The 21228-nt window shown below is 37.5% G+C and overlaps 1 protein-coding gene and 1 long non-coding RNA gene across 10 annotated transcripts in view; one reads left to right on the forward strand and one right to left on the reverse strand.

Annotated features, from left to right (window-relative positions):
- LOC140689111 (uncharacterized) overlaps positions 1 to 12068 on the reverse strand; it is a 13675-nt gene extending 1607 nt beyond the window's left edge. The window contains exon 1 of the long non-coding RNA XR_012063990.1: positions 12028 to 12068. This is a non-coding gene — a long non-coding RNA (uncharacterized lncRNA). The remainder of the gene's footprint in view (positions 1 to 12027) is intronic.
- ZFPM2 (zinc finger protein, FOG family member 2) overlaps positions 1 to 21228 on the forward strand; it is a 499131-nt gene that overhangs the window by 438468 nt on the left and 39435 nt on the right. The window lies entirely within an intron of this gene.

Below are 21228 nucleotides of genomic sequence, written 5' to 3' on the forward strand. Positions count from 1 at the left end.
ATTTAGGACAGATCATGAGACTCCATGTGTTTATGAAATATTTGTTATTTTTAAGAAGATTTTTATTTAATGAACAATATTGTAGAAAGAGGTTTTAAAAATAGACATGGCCAAGGTTTCAGAATAATATGTAAGATATTTTCTTATCTTCAGATTCATCAAGCTGTATATATAAAATACGTAGTTTTTTCTGTCAGTCACACTTCAATAAAGTAGTTTAAAACTTTAAAAATAAAATGTAAGGAGATACCACCAAAACCTCAGCAATCATTTCATTATAAACATACAATCTGAGTCATTTTTAAGTCATTTGAACTTCATTATGGGTGGAACTGTGAATTTCAAGCTGTGTTGGCAAGAAGGAAGCAATCATTTTTGCTGTTTTACATATTGCATGACTCCAATTTGTATTTCCTTGGATGTGTCGATCCGGTAGATGGACCAGTAAGTAACATGCGGCAAGCTGTGTTCAGTCTTCTCATGAGGACCTTCAAGGAAAGTAAGCTAATACTTCCTTTATCTCCTTTTCAAAAATGAAACAGCTCTGTAAACAGTTAGAAAGATGATTATCCCAACTTGCGCAGAAAAGTAATATTATTATTGATAAACTGGTAAAGGTGATATGTCACTTCAGTTTACTTTTTTATTAAGAGATATTTAAGTATTAATGTTTAAACACCTACCTATTTAAAAGCATTAATATTTTTCTCTAAGCTAGTGAAATTTTAATATGCCGTGATGGTTAAAATTTTAATGAACTAAAGTAGGAATCAAGTCACCTTGCAGATGCCAATTCACCTCTGAGCTAAAATTGGATCCCCTAAGTGTAGGGACCATAGAAGGAACATGAACTCAAAGAAAAGGCACCTCTGTAAACTTCTAGTGTACCTCTGCTGTTTAGACATTTGGAAACATTTGCCAAGTTAATATTCATCTCAGTGTGAATGGCTTTGACCTTGAGCCTCTGGTACATTTCAAGATACTTTAATTTATTGTATTAACACTTAATATTGTTAAGTGTTAATAAATGTTAATAAAAATGTTAATAAACATTTAATTTATTGTATTAACATTATGTGTATCCCAGTGGATAGCACATTCATAAGGAACCAGTCTGGCATCCTTTGAAAAGTAAGCAGATGAAAATAAAGATTTTTTTTTCAATACTTAGTACACAGGACAAGCAGTTGGCATTTATTAATTTCTTTCATTTCTCCCACACTGTGGAATAAAACGCCAAGCGTATTGATAATTGTTCAGACAAACCCATGAGTCATATTATCACCACTGCACAGACCCCCTGGAAGCAGAGTAAGAAATTAATAAACACTCAAGGATGTATCAATGCTTGGGTTATTTATTGGGTTTGCCAGTGATTGTCTACACATGGAAGCATCATATTCCACAAGAATATTGTAATTTATTAGATAACTTCTTCACTACCTAAATATTTGAAGTCTGCTTCTGTACACAAGAACTGTTTCTTCTACTAATACAAGGGAAGTTTACAAGCATTTGTTCTATAAGCAACATCTCTCATTATTTTAGTGAACACCAGGTAAACTACCAGTCACTCTTCATGTTGAATTAAACTAACATAACCACTGTTATTTCATCAATTTACTAATAGTCTGCATTTGGTCATTAAGTATTTCAAAGTTCTTCTCACAAAATTTTTAATTCATTCAGCTAAAAGTTATGCATACGCACATGTGATACTGCATATAATTTTAAGGCGCTCAAACCTGTTGAAGGCTGTGGCCTTCTTCACAGCGTCAGACTTGGTAGGCGAGGTGGTTTGCATGCGTGACTACATTGAGCATAAGTCTGAGAAGACTCTCTACCAGATTATCTTTATGTTTCATGAAGAGATGATGTGACTTCCATAAAACATTTTTTCCCTTTGGTTGTTAAATGATCCCTTATCAAAATATTTTCCTTCGTAGTTTTTAATAGCTGAGTGTTCTGCTGTCCCACTGTTGATGTCATCGGTGATGTCATGTGGGTGGCAGCCATCAGCACTGCAGCCCACAAACCAGGCAGCCTCCCAGATCTCTTTAAAGATTCCAGAGAGACTTCTGGCCAAGGGTGGGGGCTGCATCCATCAGGCAGTATTGGCAATCCCATCGAAAGTGTTGTTTCCATTGTGCTTAAAGTTGCTCTGCTTCTTTTCATCTCTACGTGGTTCTTGAGGGTTCTGATGTTCAGAAAGAGGCAGAAGGTACTACTCAATCGGAGCCTGTCTGTTCCGGGGGCGGGGGCCAGTTTCACTGTAACCCTGGCCTTTCGATCAGTGGTTGTCTCGGCGATGTCATTACCAATCTCTTTTGGAGACAGAGCCAGAGGAATGACCATGGGGGCCAGGGTACATGTGACACCGATTTCCCTACTGGAACACCTCAGGTATGTGACTGATCTTGTTAGGGTCAAGCTTGTGTGGTCTGGCAGAGACAGCTGCCATAGGATAAGCCAGATGGGGACCAACTTGAAGAAACTTGTACCTTGGCATCCTCTGATAAGAAAGTTCCCCACATAATTTTTAAATGTTAATCTTTGTTTGTAGAGGGTGTTATCTTGTAAGCAAATATTACAAGAATATTTCACATACACATATATCATCTGTATAATTTTTCTATTTTCCGGAACACAGCCAACAACCTAGAAAGATGAGAAAATGAACAAAAAGCACCTACATTTAAATCTAGGTATACATTTCAGTAGATGCAAATATAGATTTTGATTTAAACAAAACTTTAGTTAGACACCACGAAAGGTATTGTATTTTAGTCTGACACTTTTTCGTTGTTAAGAGTTCCTCAGATCTTCACTGAGAACTTATAAACTCTCATTTTAGATACAACCTCTACAGACTGGTTAGTTGGTTTCCCAGCTTACATTGAATTAGAAAATGAAGTGTCTGTTGACAGCGGGAATACTGGCAAAATTAAGAAATAAACAGCAAAAGAAAATCTCTTGAAAGGAATGAACTATCTTAAGTGCCAAATCCTTAAGGAATAGAGTGACTTCCTGCTTCAAATGATTCTCTGGTCTCTGACCTCAGTTTAAGGGGGAAAAAGGGAAATACTCCAGATCTTAGCAAGAGTTGCATTAAAGAATGGTCAAGGAACAGCTTTTGACCTTTAGCATGGTAACTAATACAGATCCAACAACTCAGTCACAGGTTATAACAAGTAAAGGAAATATCGTTGTCATCTTTTTGCCCAATTATCTGAAGCAAACTGTCTGGGTCTGTGTGAGTACTTGAATTGCATTGAACATGTTTCTGCTATTTCTAACGTCCAGTATCTTACTTGGGTTGTTCCCATCTACTGAGATTGTATTTATGAATATTCATGTTTGTAGGGAGGAATACACAAGCATATGGGAGGGGTGCATACTTGGCTGCAGAACCAGAATTCCCTGTAACCCGTTTCATAGAACTCTTCAGGTTGGGAAAATTTTGCTTTCTATTCCCGAGAGAACAGTTTGGGCTCCCTTGCTTGTCGATACCTTTGATTGATCTTCTATAAACAGCAAAGACACTTTGCAGCTATAGTTTTTCCAGGACTCCTGGGCAGATATGCTTTTAACAGCTTCTTTCAAGTCTTCTTAGGAATGTGTCAGAAATGGTAGGATAGAGGTTGATGCAAAAAAGAAGTCAACAATTACAAAGAAAGCGCTGCCAATACTAATAATAGATGTCATGCTTTCAGGTCTGTTTCAGGGAGGGTTGGATTTTTATGTTTCTCTCTACAAGTTTGCTTCCTTATAACCCCCCTTTTCTTTTCCCTGTATTCTCACCTAACCCCAGAAATTATTGTATTTGGCTTAAAATTACTGAAAATGCTCCTAAATACTGGGGCCATCTGGCTAATGGACTTAGGTCAAAATAATTGATCCTGAAGACAAGGAAATCCACCCAAATCCTATCTTTATGCTCTTCTTAATTTCATTACATACTTCACAGACAGTCAGAGCTGGATTCAGAAATGGCAACTCTTACATAGTGTTTTAAGTCCATTTGCCTCATATAGGTCTGTTCTATCAGAAATGAAGTATTTCACAAACACACTTTCATCATCCTCTCCCATTGCCTATGAAGATTAAAACACAGGGGGAGAGAAAAGAGGGACGAGAAGAATTGGTCAGTATAAATACGAAAGATACTGGTAGATGCCAACATAGTAGTGGTTTATTCTAATGCAATGTGAAGAATAAAGCAATAAAAAGATGATGGTAAATAACTTTCATAGCATAGAAATACACCCTAAAGCCAAATAACATTATAAAAATAGTAAAATTAGTTTTAATTATGAGTGTGCAATTCTATATTATTAAAATGCCAGGGAAGTCCAGCACACTCATGTATAAAAGTAATTATTTTAGAGTCATGGAAAATGGACAGAAACCAATTTTCTTATATTATAGAACATAAGAAATACAGTAAAAAGTTGAAATAGTGGTCTATTTTATTTCTTTACTCAGTAAACAGTTACTGCATGCCGCCTTAGTGTGACAGGTGTTGTCCAAGGCATCACATAAAGCAGTGAACGTCTTCCTTTAGGAGCTTATATTCAAGTAAGGGAAGCAGATTATAAACTAATAAAGGCACAAAATGTGTACTTTGTTAAATGGTAACAAGTGTTATGGAGGACAATGAGGCAGAGAGAAAAATGCAACACAGAGGAGGTTTGAAATTTACATCTGGGGAGTGAGGGAAGCCCTCACTGAAAAGGGGACATTTGAGAACATCTAAGAGGGTTGAAGGGACTAACCTTGAATTGCCTTAGGCAGGATCATCCTGGGTGGAGGCATGAACAGCGGGGTGGCCCACAGTGCCTGGACAAAATGAAGGAGGATGTAGCAGGGGAAGGAAGCCAGAGGACCCAGCAAAGGCAATTGAGAAGGAGCAGCCCGTGAGGTCAGAAGAATACCAGGAGAATGAGTGGAAGCCAAGGGAAGAAAAGGTTTCAAGGAGAAACTGTTCAATTTTTCCAATATTCAAGTAAGCCAAGATCCAAGAAATGGGGTTTAGCAATGTCTTTAGTGATACTGACAAGATCAGTTTCCTTATGGATGTGGAAGTGAGCACCTATTGGAAAGTCCAACTGGGAGATAACAAGCAGAGGTAACTATTTCAGGGAGTCTTGCTTTAAATGGGAGCAGATAAACAAGAGCTGGAGTGTTTTATTGTGGTCTTGTTATTGTTAGGTTCCTTCCTGATGGGAACAGTGTAGTTGAGATCGAAAAATTGATGCTTGCAGGAAAATGGGGGTACCTAACACCAAAGTGGGAGGTGGCCTTAAATAAGGGCATGGTCAGCACATCCATAATAACAGTCATGAGGGCAGAGTATGTGGACACTGGTGCTTATAGCTGAGTGTATATGGAGGTGGATACAAAGCTCTCTTCTGACGACTGCAATTCTCTTAGTGAATAAGGAAACAAAGTTGAGAGAGAATGGGTGGGGAATGTGTGGGGGGAATGTGTGTTGAGAATGAACAGACTAGGGAAATGTAGTATGATGGCTGGGAAGCACTACCCACCCACTTAATGTTATTGGTCATGAATTTAAAATGAGACAGGATTGTTGTGTGTTTTTCTTCAGCTAGTCTGCTACTAGGTATAAATGTGGAGTAGGTAGAAAGTGGGATTGAACAAGGCTGGGGTTTTGCCAGACTAAGCTAATGAAGCAAGACGGAGTGATGGAGTAGGGGATATTTGCAAGGAAGGGCTTATGATGAAGGACACAGTGTCTAAGCTGAGTAAGCAAGGGAGTTAGGACATGGGGGGACAAAGTACAAAGTGGCAGTGTTAGGTCCCAGTGAAGTTAATGTTGGCATGAAAGTTCTAGAAAGAGTGAATTAGAATGATAAGAACCATGATTTGAGAATGGGATGCACAGGTGTGAAATTATGTGGGGGAGAGTCAAAATTATCGGCAATAGAAAGTCCTAGAGAATGAGTAGTTAGAGGTAGGGTAGAGAATAAGATCATCAGATGAGAGGAAGTCAAAGAGTTGAGGGTTCATATGATTGGATATTGTGGGTTTTGCAGTCACCAAGGATTAAGTCAGGAGCAGTACATGAGATGATTCAGGAGCTAAGTTTTCAAGAAATGATGACAAATGATCTGGAAGTCTCTACATGCTCATGGCAAGCAGTGATAGGACAATAATATGAGATTCAAAACAGGTTTTTAGAGGAGGGAAGGAAAATAATCTGCCATGAGGAATCAGGACAACCATCCCCCCTTCAGGTCAAGTGATGGACAGTTCTCGAGCTACCACTCAAGAGGGAAAGAACAAGGAGGCGGAGTGAAAGTTGATTGGAGAGGTTAAGGCTATGGAAGATTTTGCTGTTGGTTTCCACTGAGTCCCAGTGGAGGGGTTTTTGAGAGTTGGCAAAGTCTGAGAGAGGAGAGTCAGTCAGGCTGCATGGGGATTATATCATGGGCTTCTAGGAATGACTGATAAAAGCAAAGATAAAAGTGATAGTAAGATTAGTCATTTTTTATCTATTATTTTTTAGTGAGATGTCATTGACATAGAACATTATTTCAGTTTCAGATGTACAACATAAAGATTCGATATTTGTATATATCGTAAAATGATCGCCATAATAAGTCTCGTTAACATCCATCACAATACAGGATCAGTTCTGATTGTATCAGAATGTGGAGAATGATGGCAAGCCCATGAGTGTCAGTGAAGAAGAGTGTGTGGCTGGACAAGAACATGCAGGGTCCTGGTCCCTCCTCTCCCCTAAGGGTGATATGGGAGCAGGGATGGGTAGCCTTATCTAAAGCCCTCAGATCTCTGGGGTCCTCTTGAAACCCATGCCCAAACAGCGAACTGCTCCTTCATGGAACAGACCCTGTGTGCCTGTGAGTCTTCAATTCCAGGGCTTTATTATGTATTAACTCATGTACTGGAGTAGAGGCTCACAACAAATGCTCTTCCTTTAAGCCACTTTTGCATCTACTGTAAAATGAGAATGAACGTATTATGCTGCCTCCTTGCAAGCTTGTCAATTTAATGCACACAACCCACAAGAATGCATTTTCTTCCATCAGTCCAAAATTCCTATGTTCATAGATGTTTTTTATCATTCCGTATTTAGTTCAAAGTACATTTTTTCCCCTGAAGGGCAGCTATGAAAAATAACAATAATAAATATGTGAATTATTACTGGAAGGGCAGATGGACATTTTTACCCTTCAACATAGAAGATCATATTTAAATCAAGTCCAGTGAACCCCAAACCTTAAAAGCATCATAAATTGTGTTGTAGAAATGCTAATATACAAAACTATGAAAATATCCTGGTATCTACCTCACTTTCCTTTTGGTCCTGCCTACAGAGCTAGGATTGAGTTCATGGAGGAATACTGACTTCCTCCCTTTCTCAGCCCTTTAGCATTGTTTTTTATAGCTCCTGGCAGAAATGTCTCCTCTTCAACAGTTTAGTTGTGGTACAGAAAGTGTGCTTGAGCACCTCCACAGATGCCGGACAGACAGTACTCCTTCCCACAGTCCACCACGTTCCCAGCACTCAGAGCCATGGTCCCACCTCTACCTTTGAGTGGCCAGGAGGTCTCTGACCCATAGTCATATATCCATTCAACACGTTGATGGGGCACTTGAACTACACTGAGGATGTAAAGTAGATCCGAAAGTCTCTATTCTCGTGGAGGTTACTCTCTAATCAGAAAGATAAATACTAACAAATGTATAAACACACACTGAGTCCATCATAGAGAAGAACACAGTTCTTTGATGGCATGTAACTAAACACATCCAAACTGTGTGTGAGTCTCTGTGTATGTGGCGGGGACGGGAGGTGGGTGCACAAAGAAAGCTTTCTTAAAGAAGTGATACTTGCATGAGTAGAATTTGAAGGGTGAACTTAATCAGATTGGAAGAGGGTGAAGTTTTCTAGCCAGAAGGGAACAGAATGTGCAAATGGCCTGTGGCAATAGGTGAATGGTACATATGAAATTTTTGAAGAAGGCCAGTGTAGCTGGAATAAGGACCAAGAAATGACATGTAGGCAGCTGGGGCCATATACAAACAATTGCATCCTGGTTATCTTACAACTTCATGAGGAATTGTTTGCTCCTCTTCTCTGGCAATTATTGACATGATCAATCCCAATCCTGTCAATGATTTTGAGGAAACAGTAGAGTTGTATTTACTTCTTAGGCATCCACAGACTGTCCACTTGCAAGCTTAAGCTCTTCTTTTCATCAGTGGCTTGAACATCACACTTCTCCGTCTCAGCTCCCTTAGTTTTTAGTGTGTCTTTATGCTGTATAACCTTTAACAAGTTGTATTACAAATGAGCAGTATTGGCCACTTGTAATGTTATGTGTTACAGTAAAACATGCTTGTCAAGGCATGGCTTCAGAGAGCTGTACTTTAAAGGTAGGATATGTTTTATGACCCAAGATTTGTCATTTGTTAGAAATATTGTAGCTTTCTTAGCTTCTGAGCATTAAGAATAATACCAAAAGGCTTAACATTGTGGAATTATCATCATTTTTTAATTCATCCCAGTTGTGATTTTAACGTTCACTTATATGTAAGAGAATGATACGTCCATCTGCTGAAATAAATGCCCAACCAAATAAAAATGCATATTTTAAGAAGAAACCATTTGAAGAAACCATTCAAGTGAAGGGGTGTGTACTGAAAATATCTTTTCTCTCCTTGGGAGTCTCTGGGTAAGTGACTGGTCAGTGATAGAACAGAAGGTCTTTTCATCCCATCACTCATCAAAGTTACGGAGTCGCCAGTGTGTCGGATAAAACCTTTTTGGCCCAGTTGTTGGGACTTCTCCAGCTTCTTTCAAAACGAAGCTGAGTCATTCCCAATGTATGCATGCTAGGGATATGTCAGTGGTAACTACCTTTATTTGATTATAATTGTTTAAATTGGAGCATTCATTTGGAATGTTAAAGCTGTCACGGTTAGTATTCCCCACTGCATAAAATAGCAAAGTAATAACAAATGCTCATTTGAAATGTGCCTGTTTTACTGGCATACAGGTACTAATAGTAAATTATTATTTTTAACAAAGGCTATAAAATATGTGACATAATAATCTGTATTCTCTCAGTGCGTGCACACACACACGCGTATATATGTGTTATATACAGTAACTGTGGAGGGGTTTTTATTCTTCTTGTTTTTGGTGAATTTTGTTCAGTATGGACAGCAAATGTGACCCCAAACTACACTCCTTCAGCAATAAATATTCAAACCTAAATCAGAAATAACTGCCTCTGTTTCCCTTTGTTAAGGCTGACACAATCTTTAAATTGAGCAAAGAAACCATAGGTGTTATTGCAGGAACCAAATATTGCCTTAAGGATATTCTCAATTTGCCCTGCCATTCCTGGAATAGAACTAAAAATGGTGTGAAACTAGTAGGTGTGTAAAATAATGCTGTGTTCAAAACATTTTGTTATTTTTCTCTGAAATATATGGATGCTTGAATGAACTCAAAAGGTTTGCGACACAGAAAAAAAAAACCTTTCAATAGCAATTAAAGCATTTTTTTCTTATTTCAGCATATAAAGACAAGGAAATGTAATGGTTTTAATAATTAAGGATGCAGACTAATGCACACATTTTGCAGCACTAATAAAAACTTCCTGTTATCATCTCTATTTTTAAGAATGAAGAAGGCATTTCCTTAATGCACTTCACTGCTTCCCTTGCCAGCTCTGTTCAGGCTCAGAATTTGATAACATTTCCGAATTGTAAAAATAAAAAATAGCATTAAAAATTGATTTAAGTCCAACTTTTCCCAAATCAGTTAACCCAAAGGTTAAGTGCTACTGCACTTGACCTAAGAGAGACTTTGGTCCCCTTTCATAAGACCTGAGTGTAAAGAATAAAGACAGTATTTTTCTTCTTCTCTTTTTTAAAGAAGCCACATGTAATGTTCTCTGAGTTAAGTTTTACCATTCATAATGAATGCAGTCTCGCCATTCAAATGCGACCATAAGTACACAGAAGATAAGAATTTAATTAAATGTAGATTAAAACCAAACAGGAAAACACACTAGCTGATAATTTTATCCCATCCTCTGGCCATATTTTTTATACTTCCTTCTTGTTCTTCTTTGGGCTGTAGCTTATCAACATGCCGATAGTCCCGTAACTCATTACATCTGATGGTGCAGCGGAAATGTGCGGGCTCTGTGCTTGGATTTCCGAGGCACTTAAAATGCAAGGCATGTAAATGTCTCTGTTAAATATACTAGTGTGGTAACAGTGGTGAAAAGGAAGTGATTCGGAAAAAAATCCTTAAACCTTTCACCAGATGCATTCGTACTGCATAGTAGCAAATGGAATTTTCAAAGTGGAACCAATTCATGTTTTCACACATATACGGTAGGTTTAATATTTTGAAGTTGAGCTCCTTTAGCAGTTGGCAAGTCTGAGTGCCAGTCAACTTGCTTAGTTTACTTTAATGTATGTAGTTTGGTACATACACATTTATATCTCTGTAGGAGAATGGTGTTTTTCCCACTGTTGACCATGGTGGAACAACCTGGTATCTTTGTGCTTAAATGCTGCTCTCATTAATCTTACATACAACCTCCCTAAATTTTCTCCTGTTATTTAATCTGAATCTATTGGAATTGTTAGGGTAGAGGCCACAAAATTTCAGAAGAGCTAGAAGGCTTTAGTTATTAAGATATTTCGTATGTATTATTTATGCTTAATCAGTTTATCTAATTTTTTCTAACAGCTATTTCTAATTATTGCAGAAACAGGCAATGAGCATTTTTTTTAAATCTTGGTCACTGTAGAGCAAGGCTCTAGAATAAATACAACGATTTTAAAATCTAAAAGAGAACACAAATTTCATCTGTTAATTAAATATTAGACTAAGGTTTTGAATGTCAGTGCATTCTTCATTGTGTAATCTTGATTTATTAAGCACTAGTATAGTATAACTGAATCATTTCTATATTTCTCTGAGTCTAAAATGAAGAGCCCTAAGAAGTGTGACATACTTTTTTTTAAGCAGACATAAAATGCTGTAGTATATTGATCTTTTGAAAGATAAATAATTCGTTACTTTTTTTCTTTGGCAGTGGGTGGTTAGGCTCACCAGAATAAATAGCGTTTTTCAAGTAAAAGGTCTCTGAAAAAATTATTTAGGTTTTTACTCTTCTAATGTAATTTTGAAGTTTTCAGTGGTCTGAAGTTTTAAACGGGTAGCACCACTTTCTCTGTGTTCGTTGTCCTATGGTCACTTTGCACTGAGATTGATAGAATATGATACATTGACACAGCTGCCGATTCTGCTAATAGGAATCAATCAAAAGGATTAACTCAATTTTCCAAGATACCAACAATTTCACCATCTAGGGAAACAATGTTTAATGGAGCAAACCTATGTTCTCTTGCTATTAAATCATTTGGAAAAATGGAAGTCACAGTGTGGGCACGAGCTAATGTGTGGAAACTAGCTGGACAGAGTGGCTTTATCCAGACTTTCAGAGACATTGCTGACGCATTAGCTGTATTCTCTGTTAAGGCATTTTCCTTTGGTGCCCTTTTCATGAGTTAGTTTCACTGGTTAGATTAAGAAGGAGCAAAATAAAACTACAGAAAGAGAAACTGAAATGCAAAATGGAGAAACATATTTGGGGATTAAAAATGCTTTTGTCTGCTAATAGTTTCTTAAATATAAAAAGATAACTGACCAAGTAATCTGTATGTATCTGTGTAATGTATAGGAGGTCAAATTACTAGCCTCTAAGGCACTCAGAGAAAATAATAGAAGATAGAAGCAAACAAGCACACAAACAAACAGATCTCCCTGGCATGCCATGAGAGCAGAGAAAATGTTTTTAAACATTAAGTCTAATAAATTCTCCCCTTTTACCAAACAGATACTTAAAGGCAAAAAGAGAAAAATGTTTCTGTGAAACTTGCATGACTTCCCCTGCGGGCTCCAGCCTATCTTAGATTCTCTTCCTTTGAGAAGCTTTATGTCCTACATACCTTGCAGGACCCTCAGTAGTATATCCTGGCCATGTTTGTGGCTTTCTCCTTCATAGGACTGTGACCTCAGCCAGGGCAGACCTCTGCACCGTGCCCAATGACTGCTAGGTCACAATGAGCAAGTATTATTCTTTAAGATGACAGAAAATGAGAGAGAGGGAGGGAGAACAGGACAGAGGAGAGAGAAAGAAAGAGAGGAGGAAAGGAAAAATGTGGGAAAGATGGAGGAAGGGAGAAATTCATCTAACCAGGAAGAGGCTCGTCTGTAATCTCTAGTCCTTTATCTGGCTAGAAATGATGCCAGTTTCAGAAGAATTGAAAACTAGAGCTTAATGAACAGTTCAGGGAGAAAAATACGGAGGGAAGGGTGTGTAAGATTTCTCCTGGGCCACATTAGTGAGTGTCAGTGACCAAAAACAAGAATGAGAAATGTGTCCTCATTAATGCTTTGTCAAAGACAAAACCCAGAGAAAAGAATGGGGCTAATATTTATTGAATACCTACTGTGTGATGAGATTTTGTATGTTCTTTTATTGATATCTTTTTCTTAAAAAAAAAAAAAAACCCTGTAAACTGAATTACCCACATCTTACAGATGCAGATACAGTCTCAGGGAGTGGGGGTAACTTACCTCTCTGCAAAGAAGGCATAGGTACCAGAATGGTTCTCGAGCAGAGATCTGCCTCCCCAGCAATCTGTACTTGTCTCTGTGCTTGTCTCTGCAACAAATCCTGCTGCCTCCAAGGCTGGGGTTTTAGTTCGTTGTGTATTTTATCTGAAATGAAATTACCATATTAAATTAATTATTTGAAAAATGTTTTCCAGCTTTATAAAGCATATGTAAAATTGTGATTTTTAAAATCAATATTATTCAAGGAAAATGAAATTAGATTAGTATAGTAAAATCTTTCAGGGAATTGTAGAAATAACGCTTATGTCTATATTATGTGCCAGGAAGGTATTTCGGTCACGATTTTATTGGGGTGTTTGAGAAATTAGAGAGTTCACTCCGTATACCATGCGTGTCTATTTTGACAATGTGTCTTTGGTCACTACTTTGAGCTGTTCTCTTAAGGCTGAAATGAGCAAGAGTAATGTTCGTAGTTTGCTTGATTCAGAAGAACAACCTTGGCAGAGCACGACCAATTTTGCCATGAGGGAAATTGGTGAAGTGTATCTTAGAAGCAACTCTGACATTTTACATGTAAATGTAAGAAATCCATTTAGGGGAAATACACAAAAATGATTTTCATAAAAACAGGCTTACCCTGGAAAAAGCTACTAAAGAGAGCTGCGACCACCCAGGCTATTTTAACTCTACCCTTTGTCTGAGGGAGACCGCATTCTCATCAAGGCCTATAATAACTGAATTACTTAAGCATGCAGACATTCAAGGGAATACAAGGTAGATTTTTCCAAACAAATTTGGTAATTTCTTCAAAGTATTCTCTATGTTAATCAGGTGCAAATAGTAGGGAAAAGTGAAGAGGGAAAATGTTTCCCTACCATTAATCATATAGTGCAGAATTCAGCATTTTTATTCATGCTCCAAAGTACAAACCTGATTTATTTCCACTTTTACAAACTGTGGTCTCTTTTCCCAGAAAAACCAAAATGGATTGCAGGAGCCTGCATGGACAGGAAAAATTGTGTGTCTCAAACAATTAAATAAAATAATAATAACAGACGCTAGAAGTTGAAATATTTCTGTTAATCGGTAGTTAAAGTCACCTCCATGGCAGTGGCAAAATTGAAAGTCGAATTGTGATGAATGCATGTTGCAGCATTAAACAATAACACATTCTTCCCGGGAAAACTAAAATGACAGGTGTAGCCATTGATGCTTCAAGCATATACCCTGACCTCAGGACTCACAATCTGCTGCAGTCTGCAGAGCACATACTGTTGAGTGAGAATTGTGAGGAGGGAAAGGAGGACGAGAAAATGTCGCACAGGAACTTCATCTTATTTACTGCAAAATATGTATTTCAACGTCTTGCAGAGATAACATTTTAAAAATAAAATGGAAATGAACATCTCCCTGACTGCTTACGTCTCTTCCTCATTTTCTTAAGCACAAAGGGAGGTTTATGAGCGGTGGCAGTTGTGTGTGTTTAGCTTTTTAAATGGATGATGCTGTGGTGTTTGACCTTAGGTAGATTATTTTAAAAAATTCTTCAGCCAAATCTTTCTTAGTTATCCTTGAAACTGGATTCTTGGTGCACTTTTTATTTAAATGGTTTGCCTTAATGATCAGTGCGCATAGATTTCAGAATTATGCAAAAGATGAAAATAAAACTAGCATTAGTCAAATTCAGATTTCTGCAACGCATTCGTTATTACATTTTGTAGTTCTCTGCAGATCATTACTTTGTTGCTTGGTGTTTCTCCTGTTTCCAATTTTGTCTAATTCACAGTCACAATTTCTACATAATAACCCACTGAAGACTTTTTTTTTTCATTTCAGTAACCATTATTTGAATCATAAAAAAAAGAAACGCATTCCTGTATTCATAATGTACTGCTCACGTGACAGGTTTTGAACTTTAATATTCTTTTCAGTAACGTGCCGGCTTAGCAGCCTGTAAAAGAGACATATTGTTTGTAATGTTTCTTACCCACAACAAATGGTGGGATTCTGGGGTTGATGAAATGGCAGTAGTTTTCTAAATTTGTGATTCTTCTGTGTTCTGTCGTCAAGAACAGTTGTACATCTGCTCAGCACAGACTTTCTGAGACTATGAACTTTAATTGAGGAAAAATAATGAGGGTTCAGGGACTACTTACTGATAGAGACGTGGCTGTAAAGCAGGTGCCCGCTGCCAGATCAATGGATTATTTACTCCTTTGTCGTAAACAGGAAACAGTTGTTTGTGGGAACTCCACGCATATTTTAAAGCCCACGTACATATTTTCTCCTTCCTTGTCAGCACAGAACATTTTACACAGTGCTCAGTTTATGATTTAACGTGACTGTATAGAATAGGCAAACAACAATTGTTCCGTTTTAATAATGAACCACCTTGTTTGAAAAATAACTTCAGGAGTGATTTTAGGAACATGCCACATTATAGGCGCTTGCAGCCCTTACCTCGCAACTCACATGGTTGCAGTCATAAACTCTCGATATAATTGTCTAAATATTTTTCTGCCTCTCTTTATAGACATTTGAAAGTAGAAAATCTTTTTTTCTCACCAAATACATAGGGAAATCTAAATTACAGATAGTAGATAGTTTTAGAATTTTGTTAGAACACCTGGAGTAGCATTTTTTTCATGATGTAATTGGGAGGTTGAGGGGGGCGGGGAGCAAAGCTCAGAATTCTTTTCTGAGAGCATAAAACAAGCAGGTAGGGCTTTCTGTAGGCATCTGGTTTCCGAACGTATTGGCACTTTCTCCGACACACCTGAGCAGGACCAACCTGGGAGGCGAGGGTCACCCAAAGGGGGCGTGCTCCTCTCTCTGGGCTCTCCTCATTAGCAAACCAAACGAAGGGCTGTAGGATGCCTGGAATTAGCGGCAATTTCCACCATGACAAGTGACTTTTTGTGCAACATAATGATATGCTGGGAGTTTAAATCCTAGGTTCTAGAGATCAGTGGTTTAAATTCTAATGATGGGTTTTGTGGCATTGAAGTCTGACTTTTAGCACTTGGAGGTTGGGGAACCATAGAAACCACACCATAAACTTTATACTCAGAGCCCACCCATGGACAGCTCCTCTGAACCCTCAGACAGTTCACATGAACCTCCTCTCTCAACCAGAAATGTTTTAATTGAAACTGTTCTTGGGGATATTCTTCATTTTTACTATAAATCTCTCTTAATTCCTTTTGGAATTGGGATTACTACTGGTAGAAGTCAGAATCATGTTGGAAAGAACTGCCACAGGAGAAAACCAAATTTGTGTTAAAGAAAAAGACACTTGAATTTCTAAAATGCCAATGATTGAGTCTAAATCCATTAAATAGTCAGTAACTTGAAAGTATCTTTAACCAAAATGTGATGTTGGGAAATCTGATGAATCTGCCTTAAAATTTGAAAACACTTTGGTAAAAAACAAATTTGTATTTTTCTTTTTTGTGAATCATATATTTATTGCTACATGATATAATAATGTAACAATACATCTTTCCTACCAAAAACTGATGACAAAAATACCATTAAATGTGGAAATAAAATAATATTTTAATTCCTATTTATACCAAATAATTGCTTATAGTTAAATAGGTCATTCTTTAAGTAAAGGTTGGATTTTGTACTGATTTTTCAGCAAATGTTTATATTCAGTATGTATGGGTCTTGTAACAGTGTTAGCATTTCTAGTATGCTATTTTAAGCATGCTTATGTTTAGATTTTTAATTCATGCTTATTAACTATTACATGGAAATATTCACCACCTAATATTTTTCTCTGTAACAAATTACAATAATAAATATAGTTATCATGGTTCAGTTGAATTTCCCATCAGTACTATAGGAATAAGGTACAAATGAAATCTTTTTTTTTATCCACTGAGGTGGATGGGGATGGTTAGTTTAGAGTCAGCAAAATATCCTTTGAGTTCAAAAGGTAGAATGAGAATCAGGGCAAATTACAATTATGAACGATGAGAGATGTTGCTTCATTTCTACCAGTGAGGGCTTAAATTAAAAGATAAGTTGAAATTATTTAAAAGGAAATATTCAACTACAAATCTGTATACAACTGGCTTTATAACGAATTGCTTAGATCCACTGTCTTGAAACTACGTAGCATCAGAAGGACAATTATTCATTCATAAACGCATGCTTGATTTTAGACAGCAGGAAGTAGTACGTTCAGGCTTCGGAGCCCTGTCATGCCAGGCAGGGATGAGAAGTTTGAGATCAAGTGACATCAATGAAAATTCTCTGAATAAAAGACATCAGGAGCGAAGTCTTTTGTCTAGGACCCCTGATCTCTAGAGAGGAGAATTGTACCTGAATTTCTTCTTCTATGACCTGCTATTCTCAACTGAATCTAATTTCTCAAAAAGAATGTAAGAAATCTGAATTGTAAGAGAAAAGTGGTAGTGACTAATTTTTTTTCTGTCGATGGAGGTAAAGCCTGTGATTCTTTTTTTCCCTTTTAACGCAGATGTGTCTGAGGGATAACAAAGAACAAAACCAGGACATGATTTGTAAGCCCAAACATGACTGTTGCAAAATTGGCCCTGGTTGTCAAAGATTTAAGTAGCTATTGTTAGGAGGATTTTTGTAGTAGGCGAACAAGTCTGCCATAGATACAGACCTTCAGTGTGGCTGCTTTCCTGCATTTTGTAATGGCCAGGGGAAATTTACCGTGTGTGTGTGTGTGTGTGTGTGTGTGTGTGTGTGTGTGTGTGTGTGGCGATTGCACCAGTGGTCTCAGTAGAAACAGGGAAGGCTAACTCTGTTTTCAGGAAGATATTTAGTTGAATGAAAATGTGGCAAAATACTGAAGCCATTATTGTCTTAAAACTTGATTTTCAAGGAAATAAAAATCATATAAGAAAGCATTTGGGAGACTTCATAGTGATTTTATTGACATAGTAAAAAATTATTTTCCAACTGAAGTTTTGAGCCTATGATAAAACCTCTATGTCAAAAATTACCCTTATGCAAGGAGATTAAAGCAGGCTGCAAGTCTTTTAGAAATGCCATTTTCAGAATACCTTCTGATGATTATTGTTCTCTTTTTTTCTGTAAAGTTCTATGGAGAATATAGTTTAATTAGCTTCCACTTGATACTACTCCATACACCCTGTGTGACTCTGACCCAATGTCTGATCATATAGAATACATTACAAAAGAACTGGTCATTTGAGTGCTTTAATATAGCTTTGCATTAATGTCAGGCATCATTTAGACAAGGCATTAAAAGTGTTATTTTAATGACCAAAGTGTGTGGGTAGAAGAGGCTTAATCTTTATAGGAAGAACAATTTCAATTAGCTCTAAAATATTAATTTGTTGGTACAACTATAATGTTGTTTGGCTACAAAGCATGAATAATACATTGCTAGAATCCACTTGTCTCATGAGGTACCAAATACTGCCATTTTTATAACTGCCATGAATCAGTTAAAATAAAAACTACATTTTAAAAACCTGATCATTTTTAATATTGAAGCCTTTTTCTATACCCTCTTCCCCCAAAGTAATTGTAAGGCTATAAATAAAATATGCAACTGCTGGCTAGTAAGATATTGAATAGGTTTTAAACATGATATGGCTATCTGTCTTAAAATTTTAAGAGCATTTTTATTTATTTGTTTACATGGTGAGTATAAGATATTCTCCCTGGAAACAGTTTGTCTCACTGTGGAAAGTGTGAAAAGATGAGAACAAAAATAACCGCATACCTTAATCCTACTATTGTGTTTCTGGGAACTTAAAAATGCTGCTGTCCTGGCTTTTACTCTCCTTGAATATCTTCCTGTAGCCTTATCTTTCCATTGTGCTAGCTGTTTATTGCAGCATCTTGGCATTGGTTTTCGTGGCTGTGCATGTGGCCCTACCTTAAGGTAAGCGAGAGTCACATAGGTAAAAACCCTGTCGCTCTTTGGAAAATACGCTGTTTTTCCCTGTAGCTAACCAAAAATCTGTGATTGATTCACAGACTTCACAAGGGCTGCCTCCACCAGGGGAAATCTAGGGGGCTCAGAAATGCGTGAACGCCATACACCAGTGTGGAACACTTGTCTCCTGGCTTGGATGGCATTAAGGCTCCTGTTACACAACACCAGAGTAGCTGGATGAAAAGTGAAAAAGTCTGTTGGCCAGTAAGGCTTTGTGCATCCTGACAAATGCCCCCAAACAGACTAATAAAGTAGGAACAATGATGTTCCTATAGGTCGGCCTGGAAAGCATACATCATCTTCCATAACCCTCCCCTTAATTCTCATTGTCATCAGCCACGTTGATCACATTTAACCTGATTAATTCTCAAATATCTGAAAACTCAATTTATTTGGATATAACTCTTGCTCCACGTAAGACTGGAGGGGGAGAAAATGCTGAGGTCTATAGCAAAAAAAGCCACACAAACGTGGTTTTTCAACTAGGTAAAGGAGGCTTTTGTAGTAGATTTCATGCAGCAGTTGGCATTGGCAGTATTGCAAAAAGAGATGTATTCTGTTGTGCTCTGTTTGATCAAGTGCTAAACCCGTGTGATCAATAGAGAGACAGATGTCGGGTGCAGATGGCGATGCCGTGATACCTGGGGCAGCGCGGGCCTGCCAGAATGACAGAATGGGAACAAGGAAGAGCAGCAATGCAACAGAATGTGACAAATGAAATTAGGGTTTATACTAGTCGATAATTTACAGCTAATACAAAGTGACAGAATTTTTCAGTATCCAGTGTATTTTACTTCCAGTAATGCTGTAGCCAATAAAGGCATATTTCATGCAACATAATAAAATGAAAGCTGTGGGGAAATATAGTCCAACCATTTTTTATTATGTTACAACTTTTGAAATTGATCTCTGAGAGAATACTAATAGCCAGCAAGTCTTGTTAGAGTGACGTCTAAAGGCATTTTATCTCCAAATTTATAGCAGCCCCGTCACTTAACTCTCATTGCATATTAGACTCATAAGTTGAAGACAGATAACTCTGTAGCGACCAAAATGCATATGCTTTGCTTTAGAAGATCTATTAGGAAAGGCTCTTTTGGTCTGTTTATAAAATTATGAAAACAATTATCAATTTCAACTTATTAAATAAACATTTTAATTTCCTATATTAATGTGAATGTTTAAGCAGTCACCTGTGTAATTAAAAATGAAAATCTAAGCACATATTAAAGTTTTTCCTCCACATCCAAACCAAAAGCCATAGTTAGTCTATTTGGAATATGTTTAATGACTCTATAATTCAAAATACATTGATAAGTACCCTGAAATGACAACTTTTGCCATGATGGTTAGCAAGTCTGTTGACATCCTTTTGTGACTTAGCCAAATCCCCCATGTTTTTGAACACATACACACACACACACACAACTCTGTAGTGACCTGCTTCCAGTGTGAGAATGATATGTGGTGGATGAACAGAGCCACCCCCAAGCAAAACTAGGTGGTAGGTTCTTTTCTTTTCACTCTCCTCTTACCTCCTGTTTCTTCTCCTCCTTCTGGGCTTCATGTGTTCTGAAGCAATGCCATGTCTGCAAAAAATAACTTAAGAGAACTGCTTATCAGCCTGGGACCTCTCTCCCCACCCACTTCCCCCATTATTCGAGTATTCACTGAGCAGTAGAATCCTAGTACCCTTTCCCGGGGCTTTTATAACCATATGCAAATGAAGCTCTCAAGTCGGAATACCCATGGTCAGGAATAGTCAGATGGAAGGCACACTGGAGAGTACAGGAATTTCCTCACACCTGCACAGGTACAGTAATGGACAGCAAGACCCATGCCTGCCTGTGACGCTGACAGATGCGTACTTATAATATGAATAGTACATAATCTATGTGTTTAACAAACTTTCCTAAGAGCCTGCTTTGTGAATACCAAAGATGACCAAAGGCACACCCTTCAGGAGCAAAAATCACCAACGTCTTTCATTAGCTCAGGTGGGAACGTTTAAAAGCCATGGCAACACCGAAGAGGGACAAAATCATGGCACCCACTGCAGTTCTGAAAACTTGGGGAGTCTTGCCTATCCAAGATAATGGTTGGCAGCTAAAAATCACACACACACACACACACACACTCAATTTATTCACTCCACATACAATAGTAGTTACTTTTATTTAACTCAATAGAGGCTAAATTATACTTATTATCTGTTGTTGTGTCATAATTCAAGCCAATGCTAACTTCAGTATAGAGAACCCATGGCTCTAAAATGAAATTTATAATTACTAAAAGTAATATAGCAATAATATTCTAGAGATTTCAACAGACATTATACTTTTGGGTTTTCTATTTCAGCTCATTCAATTTTAACAACAACAGCAAAACTCTTGCTCTGTTTTTTTAGGAGCCTCATTGTGTAATTTTAGTAACATTGATCAAAATCCTTAACCAGATGGCTAGTAGAGGAGACTTAGTTACTCTGTTTTATCAATTACAAGAGCAGTTATGGAAAGCGCTCTTAACTCTGAAGGCTTACAAAGAAATGATGCCTTAGATGGCTGTTCTATCACCGTATGAGTGGATCATTCATTTCAGAAGGCGTCCCCAGATGGGCCTA

This window comes from Vicugna pacos, chromosome 25 (assembly GCF_048564905.1).
Source record: "Vicugna pacos chromosome 25, VicPac4, whole genome shotgun sequence".
Classification (NCBI taxonomy): Eukaryota; Metazoa; Chordata; class Mammalia; order Artiodactyla; family Camelidae; genus Vicugna; species Vicugna pacos.